Below are 18,736 nucleotides of genomic sequence, written 5' to 3' on the forward strand. Positions count from 1 at the left end.
ACGTAACTGGAGTCTTCAATTGAGATTAAATCGTCACGCTCGCGGATCCTGAGGCGTCCCCCCCCCCCCCCCCGGTTTGCGAGGCACAATGTAGCGATGTCGACCCGAAAGAAAGGGCAATCGATAATTTTATTTGCGAACTCATTCTGCATTCACCTACAATCGTTGCGTATACATCTTTCAACTTGTTTAATCTGCAACGACTGCAATCCACCCTGCTGTTCCCCCTAAACCGTTCCGAAAACGGTGTTGCCGAATTCCTTTCGCAGAGTTTTTATGTTTAAGCGCGATTTGCGTCGATTTTGAGGGTTATGTTAGCTACATCTGTCTTCGTTTGACAAGGCCGGCAACCTCGGCGTAAACTCCCACAAGCTAATAAATGTTGTTTTAGCCAAAACTGCTTTCTAGGTTTTTGAACGTAAGTAGAGCCAAAGTGCGAAACCTCGTGTCTCCGTTTTTGACGTCGCACAGTGGATAGAGTTAAGGAGAAAAGTCGAACATTAAATGTTTGACAGAAACCGCAAATCCTAATGTTTTTTTCAAGACTTGAAAAATTTTACGAGGTGCTTCTAGTAGAAAATTTCACGAGGGAACCAATGGAACCACTTTTAAAATCTCAAAGTTTTGAACGAACGGAGTTATAAAGCTATTACAGTTTCCAATTTCTTTCCGACCTCTCCCATTGACTCGACCCACCGCGCTTCGTAGACTACCCGTCATACTTCATGGTTTCCTCAAAAAACTGTAGTCAGCGAAATTCATAGAAAACTTCATTGATTTTTCTTCTCCATGAGCAGAATATTCTGTAAAAATGTTAAGCTCTAAAGTTAAGTTTATCTCGCCTAGAAAAAATAAAATAGAAAACGGACATCTTGAAACGGCGCAATGGAGATACGTGGTTTCTCTCTTTAGCAAACGATATACAGAAAAATAGTTTTTTCTACGTTTCCATGCAGATAGACTTGTTTCGCATAATAAGTTTCATGTAAGAATCTCACACCACGCGAAACGAGCCATTGGGAGGGTCCAGCCATAAAATTGTCGACCAAAATTGCAAATTTCAATGTTTAGATCGTCATATTTAAAGGGTATTTCACTAAGATAATTTTACGAGAAAACTACTTTAATCAATTTAACTATATCGTGTAGAACTTCTTTCGTTCGCCCGCTTCTTTTTGCATCGCAATGCTTTGTATGAAGCGTTTGGCAGCGACGCTCACAACTGGAAGTAAACGAAACATCGCGGTGCACTTCACCTTGCGCGCCGGATTGCACTCGCTTCCCTGACGGACGTAAGAGCAAACTCCATTTTCACATGAGCTCTAAGCAGCGTAGATTTATAAGGACGACAAAGTTCATCTGAAAGGCCATTTACGCTGTTTTTACCCGAGAAGCGACGGAATAACACCAAGCTGACCTCTGCTCCTTTGGAGAGAGGGCATCCTGCGGGTCGATTGTTGAGTTGTTATCAGTGACGATGTATCGATTGTTATGCCATTTAAACCTACGGTAAAGAATAGATTATTAAGGCGTTCGCTGCGAACACCCTGTTTATCGATCCTTTTCCATAGGTTTAAATGGCAGATCAATCGATATATCGTAAAGCACGCCACGCCCTTGGTCGTTATCGAATAAACTTGATCGATAAATCGCTTTCTTGGCAATGGCTTTATATCGATTAAAGTCATTCGATGCAGTGGCGTGGCGTGTTTTGCGATGTATCGATTGCTTTGTCATTTAAACAAATGGAAAAGGATCGATAAGCAGGGTGCTCGCAGCGAACACCTTCATAATCGATTCTTTCCCACAGCTGGAAATGGGGAAATATCGATAATATATCGATTGTTCACGCCGCACCACTGATTCGATAGCGATTCAACAACCTAGCCGCTGTTCTGGATCTGGATTTGGATTCATGCTATAAGCTGATCGAGTGCTCTTCAGCGCAACAATTTTAGAATTCTTCATCGCGTGTTCAGCGGATTTTCCTAATTCATGGCTCCGCGCGTATGCGAGAGGCTTGTCTCATTATTATTATTAGATATAGTGCTCGATCGCAAGAGTGTTCGCTTATGTGGAGATCGAATACTAACTAAGCGCTAACTATCGCGGTAATGAAGTCGCGCACTGCCGTGCTAAGGAAGAACGCCGTATGAGCTTTCAGATGTTGCCATATTTCTCTCAATGAAATCTAATTTTTCTGAAAAAATTTTGCATATTTTTTTTTTCAAATTATTCAGACAATTTTGTTTGCAATTTAATCTAGAATATCTGAAAATGTCAAACAAAATACCGCGTAACTTTCCCTGAAAAGACATGTGATATCGGGGGAAATCTGGCGACTCTCGAATGTTCATACGGCGTTTTTCCTTAGCACGACAGCGTAGTATACTCTGGGTAACGGGAATTTTTCAACACTTGATCTCTAATTGGACTGTATTTTCAAGAAGGAACTACTGTTCCTGGCTCATTATAAGAAACAACACATGCTTCAATAGTCTCCTTTCGCAGATATGTGCTTTTGTGGATAAGCCAGAAATTGCAGTTCCCAACTGCAAAATTTAGTCCAATTATGATGGAGCATCTTCGTCAGAAGCTGAACGTGGATGTCGGGACTGTTGAACTAAAAAACACACATCTCTCGATGGTGATGTCACAAAATTCGCTCTTTTCCTCGCGTTTTCCATTCATTTTCAGAATAATACTTGCCAATCTTACCACGAGAATTGTGAATTGCACTAACCGAAATAAACCCAACTAAATCTCTCGTCACCTAATTTTCTCTCGTGTTATGTTTTTAAATATAAATACAAAAAACTTAACGCCTTTATACTCTCTGTTTTCTGATGTATCACTAGCGTATTATTTTTTTATATTTTTTAATTTTTTTTTACCTCGGAAGCACTTCCGGTAAAAGCCTTACTGATGAAAATTATGTATTTAAAGTAAAATTAGAACATGGAAAAACCAGGAATTTGGAAAACCGAAAAGAAAACCTAAAAACTGCCTTCATGAAGAGATTCTTGACGTTTATGCAATTATCAACTTTCTAGCCATTTAATTTGATGTTTTTCACCTATACTCCATCGTAAATAGCCTGAGCATCTGATCGCCCTCCAATAAACTAATTAATTGGGCTGGTCTTACGGTCTTGTCACTGGTCTGCAATTAGCGGACCATCATTAATCCAGCACTTCAAGAAGTAGAGTTATCTTGCGGCCATGCAATGTTGGCGGTTCTTTTCAGTTTTTTGTCAACTGGCTGGCTCCCAGGAGTTAATGTACTTGCCTAAATCCGTCTGAGCCAACAGTACTTTCTGACATTTTCTGGGTTTTTTTTTCCGCCTACAGAAGTTTTTAAAAGCGGGTTAGTGCAGCGATTGTACCAAACTACGTGATCTTCAAGTTAAAATACATCGATAACTTTTATGCTGCATTAAAAATGTACGTCAAATCCAATAATCAATTTTTACCTGTCATGTTCTACGTGACAATATCGTGCGGAGCATCAATTTCGTTTGGAATCGAAAAAACCAATCATTGTTACTCTAAATACGTTTTGAATTTTGACCGAAAAAGGATGAAAAATCTCACAGTGCTACTCCCTCATACTTTCAGAATGGTGTATCGCTTGCCGTGTCTCTTAACTTCTGTTCACTGGATCGGAAAAGATTTGCCTCCCCCCTCCCCTCGTCCTTCCCCCGCCTCCACCATGGATCAATTTCCGCTCCAATCCCTGTCAAAGCACTTTGCGCTACGGGATTGACGGAAGCTGATGCCTCGCTGCAGAATTATCCGAGTTCACTTTTTTAGCTTGACGTCCATGGTGTCATCTGAACTCACATACCTTCCCTGAATCTATAAACATTCTCTCTCTCTCTCTCTCTTACGCCTGGAATCTGAAAAAATCATGTTCATTAAAACACAGAATTGCAAGGGTGAGAATAGAAACTGAAAATATTAGCCTCTTTTCACCCCTGCATTTAAAAATTTCAAAATTATTGGACCCTCGTCCTCGTAGTTATGCTCTTTTAGCCCGTAGAGAAACCTTATACTCGGGGTGGGGAACTCACTATCTATGGAGACAGGTTCAAATTTCTGAAACAGCAGCCCGTGACAATGGTGATATTAAAAACATGGGAGAGAAAATGGGAAACAAGGCTAAAAATTACACTTTAAAATTCGAGACGTTTCGGCTCAGTTTCCTGGATTCTACGTCTCGGATTTTTATGTGTAGTTTTTAGCCTTGTTTACCGTTTTTTCTCTTATGTTTTTGATATCCATGGAGAGCCACCTTACTCGATGGGGGCCCGTTTTATTCTTCGTACCCGCATTGAAAGGTGACCTTACCTCTGGAGGCCACTTCGCCACGAAGGTCTCCCTCAGGCAAAAGATCGGAGCTCAGTGAGAGGTTAAAAAGGGGGAACTTTACCCCTCCTACCGGCTATCGCTCCTAACCTTTTGCCCTCGGTGTAACGATGACGCCATCGAGGTTTCTCACCAATGACGTCATTAAAACTCTTGCCCAATGTTGTGAGGTTCTAATAGGAAAAGTACTTCAGCTGCAAACAGTTTTTAGTGTATCAGTGTGATAAATATGTGAAATCTGCTGGTTTTTAAGCGTGCCAGTAGGGCCCGCTTTTTGAAATCACTCGGATGTACCATAGTACAGCACACCGATCAACCAATGCTATTCAACGGGCCGTCCAAATATTTTTTTCCTCGGACCCGTTTTCTTGTCTTTGAACCATTATACTGTCAAGCCCTGATGGTCTCTTACCAAAAAACCGAATGAACTGCTAATTGGGAACCCTTGAGAACATTTTCCTGTCAAAACCGTATTATTTCATTTGACAAAAACCTCATAGAAGCTTTCTTACGCTCGGAGGACTCAACTCTAGAACCTTCTTTCCCGCCAAAACTGTTTAGCCAATGAGCGTCTTGCACTGCAAGTGCAATCTGTGATGAGCCTCGTGACTCTTTATACCATGTACTAACCGTGGCCCCTGCAGAAATCCACTCAAACCACTGCAGTTATCTCCCGATATAGCTTTGGGTGTCAGGTTTCGAGCAAGGCAATAAAAGACGGCGAGGAGAGGGTCGCCTCGTCGAACCTATTATCTTCCACGCCCGATTAACCATTCACCGTGACGCCAGGATCCACCAAATTTTCACAAAAATTGTTTTCCGTCTATTTAGCGAGTTTTTCCTTACTTTCCGTTAAAGTACAAATAAAAAGAGACCTCATTTGTAAAAATCGGCCGAATAGGAGAGAAGTTACAGTTCGAAATCCAAAGAGATTAACTCAACGCGATTTCGATGCACGGCAGTTCGCCCAAATCACGGTCGTGCGAAATGCCGCATATCAGCTTAAAATCAAGATAATTGGACGGAATCTTTAAAATCAATTTACATTCAACGTTCATGAATCAATATTTTCTCCCAAATTTAGCAAAAAGTACCAATTGATGCAAATAACAAAGACGTGAAAATAGTAGGTATGTGTCCAACATTTTAGTTATTCGGCACGCTTTTCCAACATATTCATGTTGGATTTTTCTGCTTGTTTTTTCTTCTTTCTTTTTTTTGGGGGTGTGTATGTTGCACTCGATGGTTTTAAAGTTTCCAAGAAAAATTTTGCCTAAAAACAAAACTGCACGAGACAACTTCGGCAGAATTTATGAGGAGCTGAATGGTCGTAAAATTTAGTATCGATATGGTGAGCAATAATATAAAATGAACAGCAAATAGGAATCCTTCACGCCTTTGCTTTGGAAATCAGTTTTCGGAACCAATGTCAATGTCAATATAGGTGAAAATGAAGGAAGGAAAGAGAAGTCAATAAAAAATGACTAAGCAACATTTCAAAACAATTTCCATTTTTTCGTTTTTCAACCTTGTTTTTCATGATAAATCTTCTTTATCATGAAAAACAAGGTTCGGCGAGTCTTATTTCTGCATGTATTTTGAGTCTCAAGCGTTTTTTATGGATGAAATCTGACGGTGAACACAATCTGAATATGGCACAAGAACGCGCTTTCAATTTCATGAGAGTCGAGAAAAAGAGATGACGATTAAAAACGTTGAGCGCGGAGGAGAAGAACATCTGAATCTTAGAAAACACATGCGGATCTTTAAAATTCTATCAGCAAATAATAACAACATGTCTCAGTCAGAGGACGATAAAAAAGAAAGAGGAGGCGGAGAAGAAGGTGAAGAAGAAGAAGAAGATGGAGTGAAGAAGAACACTGAAAAAAAATCTCAGTGTATTTACTAAGAAAAGGGTAAAATTACCAAGAATTCAGGGTTCTATTTGATCCCAGTTTTTTTTTGGTAAAATTACCATCTATGGATTTGGTAATTTTACCGAGAAATCTCGGTGTAATTATTGACTTTCTCGGTAATTTTACTGGACCCCGGTAAAAACGCCAGTATTTTTTATCGATTGTGGTAGAATTACCGAGATAAAATGGCAAAGTTACCGGGAATTGATTACCAATAAAAGTGGTATTCTCGCCTGAAAAAAACAGTAAAAATACCGATTTTTAGGTAATCTTACCAGTCTGTCTTGGTAAAATTACCAATAATTGGTAAAAAAAGTGAGATGGTAAAGGTACCAACGGACCTTGGTTAAAAATGCCGAGAATTTTTTTTCAGTGAAGACAAACAGAAGCAGAAGAAGAAAATGAAAAAGAACATGAAAGAAACAGGTCGAATGACTATAATTATGTAATTACTAGAATGACAATTACATTGATTTTCACAAGAAAAGAATAGAAAAAGTCAACCCTCTTCTCCAGAAAAAAATGAAAATATACTGTCGATACCCATATTAAATTTTGCGGACCCATGATAAACGGATCATTGCAACGTTCGTGGCAACGATCGAGTGGAAAAACGACTCTCACGAGAGCCACTAAAACTTAAAGAAAGACGCTAAAAGTTACAGAATATACTGTCGCAGACCAACTTAGCAACCTGCAACAAACGCAGGTCACAACATTAAATTAGAAACACAGCACACAATTATATTAGTTCACAAATTGCTTCATTTTCATTGCAATTAATACAGAGCTACGACTCGTCGAGGAAAGAGCAGAACAATAAACGTTTCAATTTCCCTTCCTCGCGTTCATCCGCATTCGTCTCTCCACCTCGTCCTCCTCCTCTTCTGCCTCCCATCGCCCTCTTTTTCCGCGACCAAAACACAGGTTAGCTCAAGGAGAAAATTATGCTTTTCATGGCAGCAAACTCAATGAAAATAATTACGTTTGGAGTGCGTTAAGTTTATCTTCATCTCCGATGATTATTACGGGCTGGTGGCCTCCCATCCGAATGACAGGTCGGCTCCCCTCAAAAATGTTCATTAACTCCCAACTAATTGGAGGATCTGTTCATTTTGTGTGTCATTATACAGCGGTCAATGAAACTGTGACGTTTGACCTTATATTGTCAACAGCAACTGATGGTAGAGTATTGAGTTTTAATTGAAAAGACAGGCACACGTGATGAAATTCGATCGTTTGAAGTTAAAGCATAGTGCTCAGGAAATCAATTTGAACTAGACAAACTTTTTATTTTCTTCTGAGAAGTGGATTGCATTTTGCAAAAAGGAACCAAGAGCATTCCAATGTTGCTGGGATTGTGCAACACACATGCTTTGCAATAAAATGACTAAAATAATGAAACAAATCAGATTTACAAAGGTGATTTTTGTCTTGAATTCATACTTTATTGAGAGTAAAGATAAAACTTGTATCGATGATCGGTTTATCCTTCCAAAAAAACAAAAATGTGATTTTTGTACAAAATTTCGGCCCAATCCAAAAAATGTCACTAATTACCAAAAACAAAAAAAAACAAAAAAAAAACCAGGCACCCAAAAATATGATGGCAGTACCGTTTGGATTCATCATATAAAAGGAAATGATATCAAAACGGCCCAATTTTCTCTTTCATGCCCATGCAATATACCAAACACCCCAACTTTTTTCACAAAAAAAAAAATAAATAAATACCTATAAGGTATGATGACCTGAACACGTTTATTGGATCCATCGCTTTAAAGGAGTATGATATTAAATCGGCCCAACTTCTCTGAAATATGCCCATCTCGGATCAATAATTTTTTTGAGACCTTCCGACTCATCGCTGAGGAGACACTGATCATTACTTGACCCTTAGTATATGTCCTTGTTTAGATGTCAAAGAGTTCCTTATGAGAACTGTAATGAATTTTTTTTCTTTGAAGAGATAAAATCAAAAAATCGTCATAAAATTGAAAAAAAAATTCGAAGAAAAAAAAAGGAATGGGCCGGCCGGCCGTACATACAAGTGGTAGATAATATAGGGTGATTATCGTCTCTCTTTCACATATACATGAACAAGTATCATCGTCAAAAGGAGGATCAGTCCTTCTTGAAATCGTCATTGAAAGATAGACTGAAAGATATTCACACATGAGTGAACAACTTAACAACTTTCAAGCAATGCCATATTCTTTGTTTGTTTCTGATAGAAGGCCTTACAAACTACTGAACCTTGGCGTATTATTGCGAATATTATGTGCCTCCTACTTACAATGCTTCTTTCTTAGCAACTTCATGGATGTTGGCAAGACCGGGTCGGTCACCCATGCCAAAATGTTGGGGCATACCAATGTATCTACATTTCCCCCCTTTTTTTTGTACGTGCCGGCCGGCCCATTCCTTTTTTTTTCTTCGAATTTTTTTTTCAATTTTATGACGATTTTTTGATTTTATCTCTTCAAAGAAAAAAAATTCATTACAGTTCTCATAAGGAACTCTTTGACATCTAAACAAGGACATATACTAAGGGTCAAGTAATGATCAGTGTCTCCTCAGCGATGAGTCGGAAGGTCTCAAAAAAATTATTGATCCGAGATGGGCATATTTCAGAGAAGTTGGGCCGATTTAATATCATACTCCTTTAAAGCGATGGATCCAATAAACGTGTTCAGGTCATCATACCTTATAGGTATTTATTTATTTTTTTTTTTGTGAAAAAAGTTGGGGTGTTTGGTATATTGCATGGGCATGAAAGAGAAAATTGGGCCGTTTTGATATCATTTCCTTTTATATGATGAATCCAAACGGTACTGCCATCATATTTTTGGGTGCCTGGTTTTTTTTTTGTTTTTTTTTGTTTTTGGTAATTAGTGACATTTTTTGGATTGGGCCGAAATTTTGTACAAAAATCACATTTTTGTTTTTTTGGAAGGATATCACGTATTTTTGGTATGACTTCTACGAAGTATCAGGCAAAGAGAGTTCCCATTTTAAATTTAAAAGTTGTTCCCGCGGGCGCGAGGCAGAGAGGAAACGACCCCCCCCCCCCCCCCCCTCGAAAGCGGCCCACCTTTTTTTAAGGAATTTCGTTCAAACCGCATGTCAATAATCTGTAATCGTTCTCGAGACATCAGTAAGGAAGGATCCATATTTTTGGCACACCCTGTACGTCACAGAAAAAAAACCGCAGGTCAGTATTGAAATCGTGACAAAGTTGGGTCACTTGACGTAATGCCTAATTCTCATTGGCTACGAACGATAGAAACTACAGTAAAGCGCATTGACTTATAATGCAATCTAGGTCGCGCGGTAGGTAAGACAGCTAGCGGGGTAAATCAGGGTGAAGACGCGCCTTCCGCTTAGTGGATACATCCGGATATACGAACGAAAAGTACCCGTATCAGGCAACGGCACTGGCATGACAGGCATTTCCATTGTCTCGGTCTCGGACTTGCTGGGTGTTGCTGAGTTGCCTATCGTCCCGCCTGAAGGGACTCTAGTCTCGCCGAAATTTCCTAATGCGCAGTCTAAGCCATAGATAGTGCATAGAGAGGTTATGATAATGTTATTGTTTCGATTGGAAATTTTGAATCGGGTTTGAGCATAACAGTGATCCGATGTCTAGGGATTTATCCCTAGATCTAGGGATTTTCCGGAATTTCTAGGGATCTAGGGATTTTTCAGGAAATCTAGGGATTTTTTTTGATGAGGTAAAGTAAGCAAAAATCGACTTTTTAACCTCAATTTTAGCTTCGACAATCGAAAATATTTTTTCATCTATATTTTGTAGGCCTTTTTGGCAACACTATTTTCCCCGTAAATAAGCCGGAAATTAAAACGATTGCGTCACTCGATGTACTTGACATTCAACTGCATTCAACAGTAAAAAGACAATAAGAAGAACTCAACTAATATTCTTTCATTTTATTGGTCTGGATTAGCACTGCTTTCAGAGAGCGGCAAAATTCAAACGAGCCAATCAGATTTAAATATTGCAAATCGATATATCGAATGACGTCATGATTCTACGTTAAAAATGGCGGTTTTTTGCAAAATCTAGGGATTTTTTGGGGATATTTGAGCAAATCCGGGGATTTAGGGATTTTTAGCGAAATCTAGGGATTTTTTTCCTTCCCCGCTAGGGATTTAATATCGGAACACTGGAGCATAATAGCATTGCAATTTCAATTTCTCCTGGCCCCTGTCTCTTTTTCTATGTCATATTATTTCTGAAATTAATAACAATATAACTTCTTGAATGGTTTTCTCATTGCACACACGAAACATTTTCAATTTTATGCTGCCCCGAGGAATAATACTTCCAAATGTGACCATTCTTGATTTTGCATGAAACTTCTCTCTCTAGGTACCTTTTTCGTTGTGAGTGAGTTTTCTTTTATGATTCTCTGATTACTGAGGGCACAATGCTTGGGCACAATGTGCCTGAAACGAAAAGTTGCTACTTACTTGTTTACTATGTGCATTCCTATCCAGACATCATATGAAATCATCTTGGTACTTGCGTTAAATGTTTCCGTTCATAAGGAGATGGTATACATTAAACTTTAGTTGTGATGGCATAAATTTTCTCAACTGCATGCTGATTATTGAAACTATGTCAGTACGACAAGGCAAGACAGCCCTATCTTAACCGTGCAATATATCGCATTTCGATCTCTTATCAGACTGCTTCAAACTTTCAATAATCGGCCTGCTGCAATGAAATCCTTTTATAGCTTTCATCATTATGATTCTCCATTTGGCCATTCTGGTCAACTAGAGTCCACAAAGACACATTGACTTTAAACGCGCAACAGGGTGAAAGGGAGAGTGCCAGTTTAACTAATAATGGGTTTATTTTCAATGATAAAATTAACCAGTCTATTTACTGTCACACCTTCAAAGTGGGTGAATGTGTCAGGCAAGAACCCTGATAATCAACAACTTCAGAGCTGCTCTTAATATAGGACTTCTATGTAATGTTCCATCTCCTGTGTACAGTAGGCACAAAACCAGGATTTACATTAGAGGCATCACCTGTGTTAAGGGATACCTTTTATGTCTTACATTATTCAACATTTTTTTTTTGGATTCTTGGAACTAATGATAGAATGCAAGCTAAATTCTGCAGCTCAGTGCAGGACCTCTATCATTTACGCTGCTTATACCTAGTTATGCCTGCCAGGTCCTTTGACCATTCGAATCGCAATTTCTCCAAGCTCCAATTTCCTCATCGGTAATAACATTGCAAACGCGTGATACCGTCTCATAAAGACAGTAAGCAAAGTAAGTATTTATCAATATTTTTAGTTTTATGAGAGATGTCTCTAAAGCTATGGCATTCTGTATCTTAAGAAATGTGACCAGTTCACTCGTCATTGGAAAAGATAAACAGTAAAAGTTGATGCTTCTGCAAGCAAAAATTACAGTTACCACAACTGAAATTTCGATCTCAATAGCATGAATCTTCTGAACTGTAATGAAACAGTTTGATAACATTTCATTTTCAGGAGCCTTTAGCTGCCAATGCTGGTCATACAGAGTCAACAGCGATTGAGTTTCAGTGCGTTATCAGGGTACAACAGAGAATACCACTTTAATTTTTGGTTTTCCTTTCAATAACATTTAATTTTTATGAGTCTGTATCTGCCAATTCTGGTCATGCAGAGTCGGCTGCGATTGAGTTTAAACGCGTTATCAGGGTAAAACGGAGAGTACAATTTTGATTCTTTGTTTTACTTTCAAGGATGGAAAAAAACAGTCCATTTTCTGTCACACCTTCAGGCATGAACTTTTCAGCTAAGGACTCAAATAAATGACAATTTAGGAGCCACTTGTCATGTATGGTTCTTCTGTATTAGTCCGTCCCTTTCATACCGTAGACCGAGAACCAAAGGTTAAAGTATAAATATCACCTATATTCAAGGCTTAATTTTATATCCTATGCTATGTGATCCCTCTCATACGATTCTATCGAACGAATGAATCTGCCGGTAAGTTAATTATGTGGAGCACCATCATATCTATGCTGGGAATTGCCAGGGAGATTCTGCAACCATCTGATTAAGGTAACTCTCACATCAATACAGTGACAGGTAAAGTAAGCAGGTATTTATGAGAGATTTCTCAACTTGGGCATTCAATGCCCACTTTCCGTCAAAGAAGATGCTCTGTTGATATGCTGTTGCAGCCAAAAATATTTATCACAACTAATATTTTTAGTCGCCTCAGTCTCAATCGATAGCTTTCATTATTCTGCCAGTTCTGGCTATCCAAAGTCCACATCTAATGAGTTTTAACTCACTTTCAGGGTGTGCCAGAGAATTAATTCCTGTATCCATTTTCCGTGCTAAATGAACCAGCTAATTTTCTGTCGCACTCTCATAGTGGGTAAATTTGCCAGGCGAGGACTCAGATAATCTAGAGGTCAGGCGGCACTGATGTATTATATCGAACAGCCGCTCTGTTTTATCTCCTAAACGTGGTAAGCAGTGACGGCAAATTTGCGTCACCAGGTACTGCAAATTTTAGCTGATGTGTAGAGAGGTTGTCACCAAGGTTATCCTGCACTAGTTATAGCATCTCAATTTTATCAAACCAATGAAATAGCAGTATAGATACATACCTTCTGCACAGGTCAATATGATAGACCTTGATTTGAAGAATTTTATCCAAACACAGGCTTTGACGATTCAATCGACTTCTGACCCAGAATCGAAGAGACTTGATAATAATCAAATTAAAGCTAATGCTTGAAGTCAAGTATCTTTGATTTTGTGACATTGAGTTGATTTCATTGAAGTGGTTTTGTTTCAGTGAAGCGTAGCTTCTTTAGGTGAACACATAACCAAGACTGACGGGTGAATGCATTTACCGGTTATCCATTATGAAGCATCCCAAGTCTATGAAAACATACAGGCTTTAGGCACCAGTTGCATGATACACTGAGAAAACACACATCAACTCCTGAAAATGTAGGCTGCCTAGCTGCTAGCAAAATTTTAGTAGAAAGTGGAAACGCAGAATCATTCCCACCGATTGAGATCCCAGACACACATCATCGTATTGAGGGAAAGGATGATTTTCTGGTGGAAAGTTGCTGAATCTGATTAACGAGAAATAGTATCTAGGACTCACTATAGTGGGATATCATCAATCATTCATGAACAATTACTTGAAAAGATCACTAGATCAGGGCCGCTGGGAAGAAATGGCAGGTTGATCCGAGTACTTACAGTGACAACTAAATTTATCAAGGGTGCGGGAATCATAAAAGGGTTATATAGAAATGGATCCAGTTATATTCGGCTAGGATAAAATAGATAGAAACATACATCGATTAATCCATCTTATTTTTATTATTTAAATATTGAAAACAGTAATGACATAAACATAACCTGAAATTTAACTTCTGGAGTCGGCGCTCACCATCCATCGCGCGGTTCTACAAGTTGTTTTCAAATTCTGACTGTTTTGAAAAATTGAAGGACCCGCTCCTTCTTTCAATAAATTCTCCTTTCGACGCCCATATAAGTCCGCAAACTTTCCGAAAGGCACATCCTGGGAGTCTACAGATTTGAATCATACCTAGTTTAATGGATTTTATGCTACCCTTACCTCCACAGCCCTAGGGACCGATCGACATTCAAATCGTCAGAAAACGGGTTAATTATTAAATTGTTCTTCTTTATACGCCATCTATTTCAAATTTCCAAAAAATCATATTTAGTTTATGTGACGCTGATTCAAAATATCTATACTTGTATGGGGTTTTTTTCTACGGTATAGCTGTAATGTCAGTGAACTAAACACGATGGTCTCTCCCGCGACCGAACGTTTCGCGGGCCCCGTATCTGCTCAACAATTCCATCAGTGTCAGCTTTTGGGGTCCATGTCGTCAAAAACGATCGTCAAGTTTTGGGGTCCAAAAGAGGGTTATTCATATAGGCGAAAAATGTACCCAGCCCGGAATGTACGAAACTTTGTGGGCTGATAGTATTAGTTTAGAGAGGCTTATCCCTAGCTCCGTTTTTGCAGGAACCCCAGGGAAACAGCGTTGCCATTTTGTAAAGTCGTAACCTTCAAACATCCATAACTTTCGCAGAAATGCAGTTACAGAGCTCGTATTTATACCAAAAGATGCAAAAAATTACGTTCTATCGACCTATGCCAAAGAAATTTTAATTTGACTCCGTTGTTGCCACGTTTTGGCCATTTTTTTAATTTTCGTAATTATTTAAAATCACGTTACCGCCTAAAAAAGTGTTTGCGGTTGGTGGGGATTGAATAAAAACATGTCAGAATTATTGTTCGTTTGATTCCGCATCCATCGATATATTATACTTTTCTGAGAGACTTAGGGAACACGAGTTATAGCGATTTGAAAATTCGGCAACACGCCCGATACCCCGATATTGACGCTCGTTTAGGTACGTTTCGCAACTCCGTGTTAAAGCAAAACGCCTAGACCAAACAAAATTCGAAAAGTCAGTTCATGTTTTGCGCTTTTTTGAAACTTTCACATGATTTTTAGGAATTCAAGTAGCGGCGGTGTTGCCGGTTTTCAATGAAAACCACCGCTGCGATCACAATTTAAAGCAGTACTCATTTAATCTTATCCAGCTACATTTGTTAACCTAAACTGACCATTTGCGACATGGTGTTGACAACATTGCCTAATTTCCGTCGGAATTCGCGTAGAGGCGGGGTTGCCAGTTTTCATAGAAACCGCCACCGCAATCAAAAAAAAAAAAAAGGTATTACTTCTTTAATCACGTTCAGCCTTATTCTGTAGTTGGAATTGTTTATTTATCGAATCGATGGTTTCCTCTATCTCTCCGCAACGGCAGTGGTGCCTGACAGTGCCGAGATATCGATATTTTATAGAGATCAAGAGCAATGGATCTAGGCCCCTCGCCAAAACTACTCATCAGACCGCTTGAATGATTCGGTAGCTTTAAATTTCGATATCTTGTTACTGTCGGTCACCACTGCCGTTGCGGAGAGAAAGAGGAAACCATCGATTCGATAAATAAACAATTCCAACTACAGAATAAGGCTGAACGTGATTAAAGAAGAAATACCTTTTTTTTTTTTTTGATTGCGGTGGCGGTTTCTATGAAAACTGGCAACCCCGCCTCTACGCGAATTCCGACGGAAATTAGGCAATGTTGTCAACACCATGTCGCAAATGGTCAATTTAGGTTAACAAATGTAGCTGGATAAGATTAAATGAGTACTGCTTTAAATTGTGATCGCAGCGGTGGTTTTCATTGAAAACCGGCAACACCGCCGCTACTTGAATTCCTAAAAATCATGTGAAAGTTTCAAAAAAGCGCAAAACATGAACTGACTTTTCGAATTTTGTTTGGTCTAGGCGTTTTGCTTTAACACGGAGTTGCGAAACGTACCTAAACGAGCGTCAATATCGGGGTATCGGGCGTGTTGCCGAATTTTCAAATCGCTATAACTCGTGTTCCCTAAGTCTCTCAGAAAAGTATAATATATCGATGGATGCGGAATCAAACGAACAATAATTCTGACATGTTTTTATTCAATCCCCACCAACCGCAAACACTTTTTTAGGCGGTGACGTGATTTTAAATAATTACGAAAATTAAAAAAATGGCCAAAACGTGGCAACAACGGAGTCAAATTAAAATTTCTTTGGCATAGGTTGATAGAACGTAATTTTTTGCATCTTTTGGTATAAATACGAGCTCTGTAACTGCATTTCTGCGAAAGTTATGGATGTTTGAAGGTTACGACTTTAAAAAATGGCAACGCTGTTTCCCTGGGGTTCCTGCAAAAACGGAGCTAGGGATAAGCCTCTCTCAACTAGTACTATCAGCCCACAAAGTTTCGTACATTCCGGGCTGGGTACATTTTTCGCCTATATGAATAACCCTCTTTGTCGTTAAAGTTTAATAACTTTTTTAATATTTAACTAAACTTAAAAAGGGTGGGCATTACGAGTAGAGCTGAGCATACTCTACCCAAATATTATAGGGTTTTTGGGGTTTACTCTCCGACTTAATTAGTAGGAGAGCTTAATGGACCGCAAACCGTGCAGAAAAGCCCGGTCGCGTTGTTTCGTGTAAAACTAGTTAGGCAGCAGCCACCCGTCTTTTTTTTTTTTTTTTTTTTTTTTTTTTTTTTTTTTTTTTTTTTTTTTTGGGTCGTCATTTTTTAGAGGGAGTTTTTTAGGATTGGGCCGGGGTGGCTACCGCCACCTAGAATATTTGGACTGCGTTTTGCAATTTGGAACTATAGATTCTGGCTCATCTGAAAAAACACTTATGTGCATAGGGAAACCAATGGCACATATGTTGTTTTTAAACCGGGCCAGAATTTATAGTTCCAATTTGCAAAATGCAGTCCATTTGTAGGGTGAAGAAAGTTGCACAATCTCAGCGACACAGGAATGCTCCTGGTTCCTTCTTGCAAAATGCAATCCATGTATGAGGTTTTCCAATTGTCTCAAAAATTAATTCAACGCGGAAAATATGAGCAAGGCGTTCCCTAGGAACCACAGGAAATTTTGCTTCGGGTACTGTTTCCCATATTTCTCTATTTTTTCACCCTGAATTTTTTCAGTGCGCATTTTCCTCCCCCTCCCTGTCTTTCCTCTTCCCGTTTTTCCGCTCCTTTTTCGAGAAAACGAGCGCTGGTACTGTAATGCTGCCGTGCTAAAAAAGAACGCATATGAACATTCGAGGGTTGCCAAATTTCCCTCGATAAAATGTTTATTTTTTAGGAAAGATATGAATATTTTTCCTTGAAATTTTCAGGTAAAATCGCGAACGAAAGTTTCTGAAAAATTGGAAGGAAAATATTCCTAAGTTTACTAGGAAATTCGTGCTTTATCAAAGGAAATCTGCCAGCGCCTGAAGGTTCATGCGGCATTCTTCCTTAGCACGGCAGAATGGGCCTCTATTCTGCCGGAAAAACGCCTTATGATCCTCCAGGCGTTGCCAAATTTCCTCTGGCAAATCACTAATTTTCAGGAGAAACTTTGAATATTTTTCTGTCAATTTCTCAGATAATTTTGTTTGCAATTTGATCTAAAAGTGTCTGAAAATTTCAAGAAAAAATATCCATGACTTTCCTCAAAAATATCCATTCAATTGAAGGAAATTTGGCAACTCTTGAATGTTAATACGGCGTTTTCCCTTAGCACGGCAGAATGGGCCTCTATTGGCAACCCGGCACAGGGGTTGTGCAGATAGAGCCGGAGGCTCGCGTTATGCGGCGCGCGACGCATTGGATTCAAATTCGGATTAACAAGGATTTGATGGATCATTGTATTTGTCTAAGCCGCGCCGTTTTTTTCCCACCACCACCCTCCCTCCCCTCCGTCACCCACGCCGCAGTTTTCGCCGCTTTCGGCTTTCGGGGAGCGAATTAAAACCGAATCAAGTCGAGCGCACGGCCCCAATAGCGCCTCGAAAAACCCCGCGCCCGCACTCCCTCCCTGAGTAAAAACAGCGTATGAATATCCGCGTGTTGCCAAATTTCCTCTCGTGAAACACGAATTCCCTCTAAAAAATACTTGTTCACATTTCTGTCGTGCTAAGGTAGAACGCCGTATGAACATTCGGAAGTTGCCAATTTTCCTTTGATAAAACATGTATTTTTGACAACATTCATGGATATTTTTCCTCGAAATTTCAGATATTTTAGATCAAATTGCGTACAAAATCGTCTGAAAATTTTGGAAAATAATATTCGCAATTTTCCCCGTAAATTCGGTTTTTATCGAAAGAAACTTGGAAACGTCTGAAGGTTCATGTAGCGTGCTTCATTATAGAACGGCAGTCTTAGATTGAGTTTTTCGGAGAATTTCGCTTTTACGAATCTGTAAATTTTTAAAAGAAGGGAAAATATTCATGATTTTGTTAAGAATTGAATATTATATTTTCGACTTTTGGCAACGTTCGAATGACCATACGGCGTTCTTCTAGTACGGCAGCCGGTGCCACGGTTCTGGCAACGCCGACAATTTGCGCATCGCAAACAGCAACGCGAATCCATCAGCCTCCATCGCGGTTTAGTGCTCGCAAGCTCAAGTGTTTCACGCAATTTTAAAACAAAAGTAGAAAATAACAAAAAAATTAGAAAATAGAACCAACAGCTCCGATGATACAGTGTTTACTACTAGCATTGAATCTGAGTATCAACCAAGTGAGTAAAAAATAAACTACCGGTGCCGTTTAAGTGTTGCCAATCATAATCGTAGTTTTCTTTAATTTTTTCCAAAATAAAACTGTCGTACACAATACCGTCCCCAAATACTTTCTTTCTTCGAGAAATATAGGAATCTTGTCTCGAACCAGAGCCTGTAATGTCTTTACACTCTCACTCTAAGGAGATTTCAGATCATAATGAGGGCTTTTAAAATCTATAGTAATCATGGCAAAATTGGACTGC

At 39.2% G+C, this 18,736-nt stretch overlaps 1 protein-coding gene across 2 annotated transcripts in view; it reads left to right on the top strand.

The window, feature by feature from the left end:
* The window catches only part of LOC109032141 (neuroligin-4, X-linked), a 552,408-nt gene that overhangs the window by 469,771 nt on the left and 63,901 nt on the right, over nucleotides 1-18,736 (top strand). The window lies entirely within an intron of this gene.

The sequence above is a fragment of the Bemisia tabaci genome, chromosome 7, assembly GCF_918797505.1.
Source record: "Bemisia tabaci chromosome 7, PGI_BMITA_v3".
NCBI lineage: Eukaryota > Metazoa > Arthropoda > Insecta > Hemiptera > Aleyrodidae > Bemisia > Bemisia tabaci.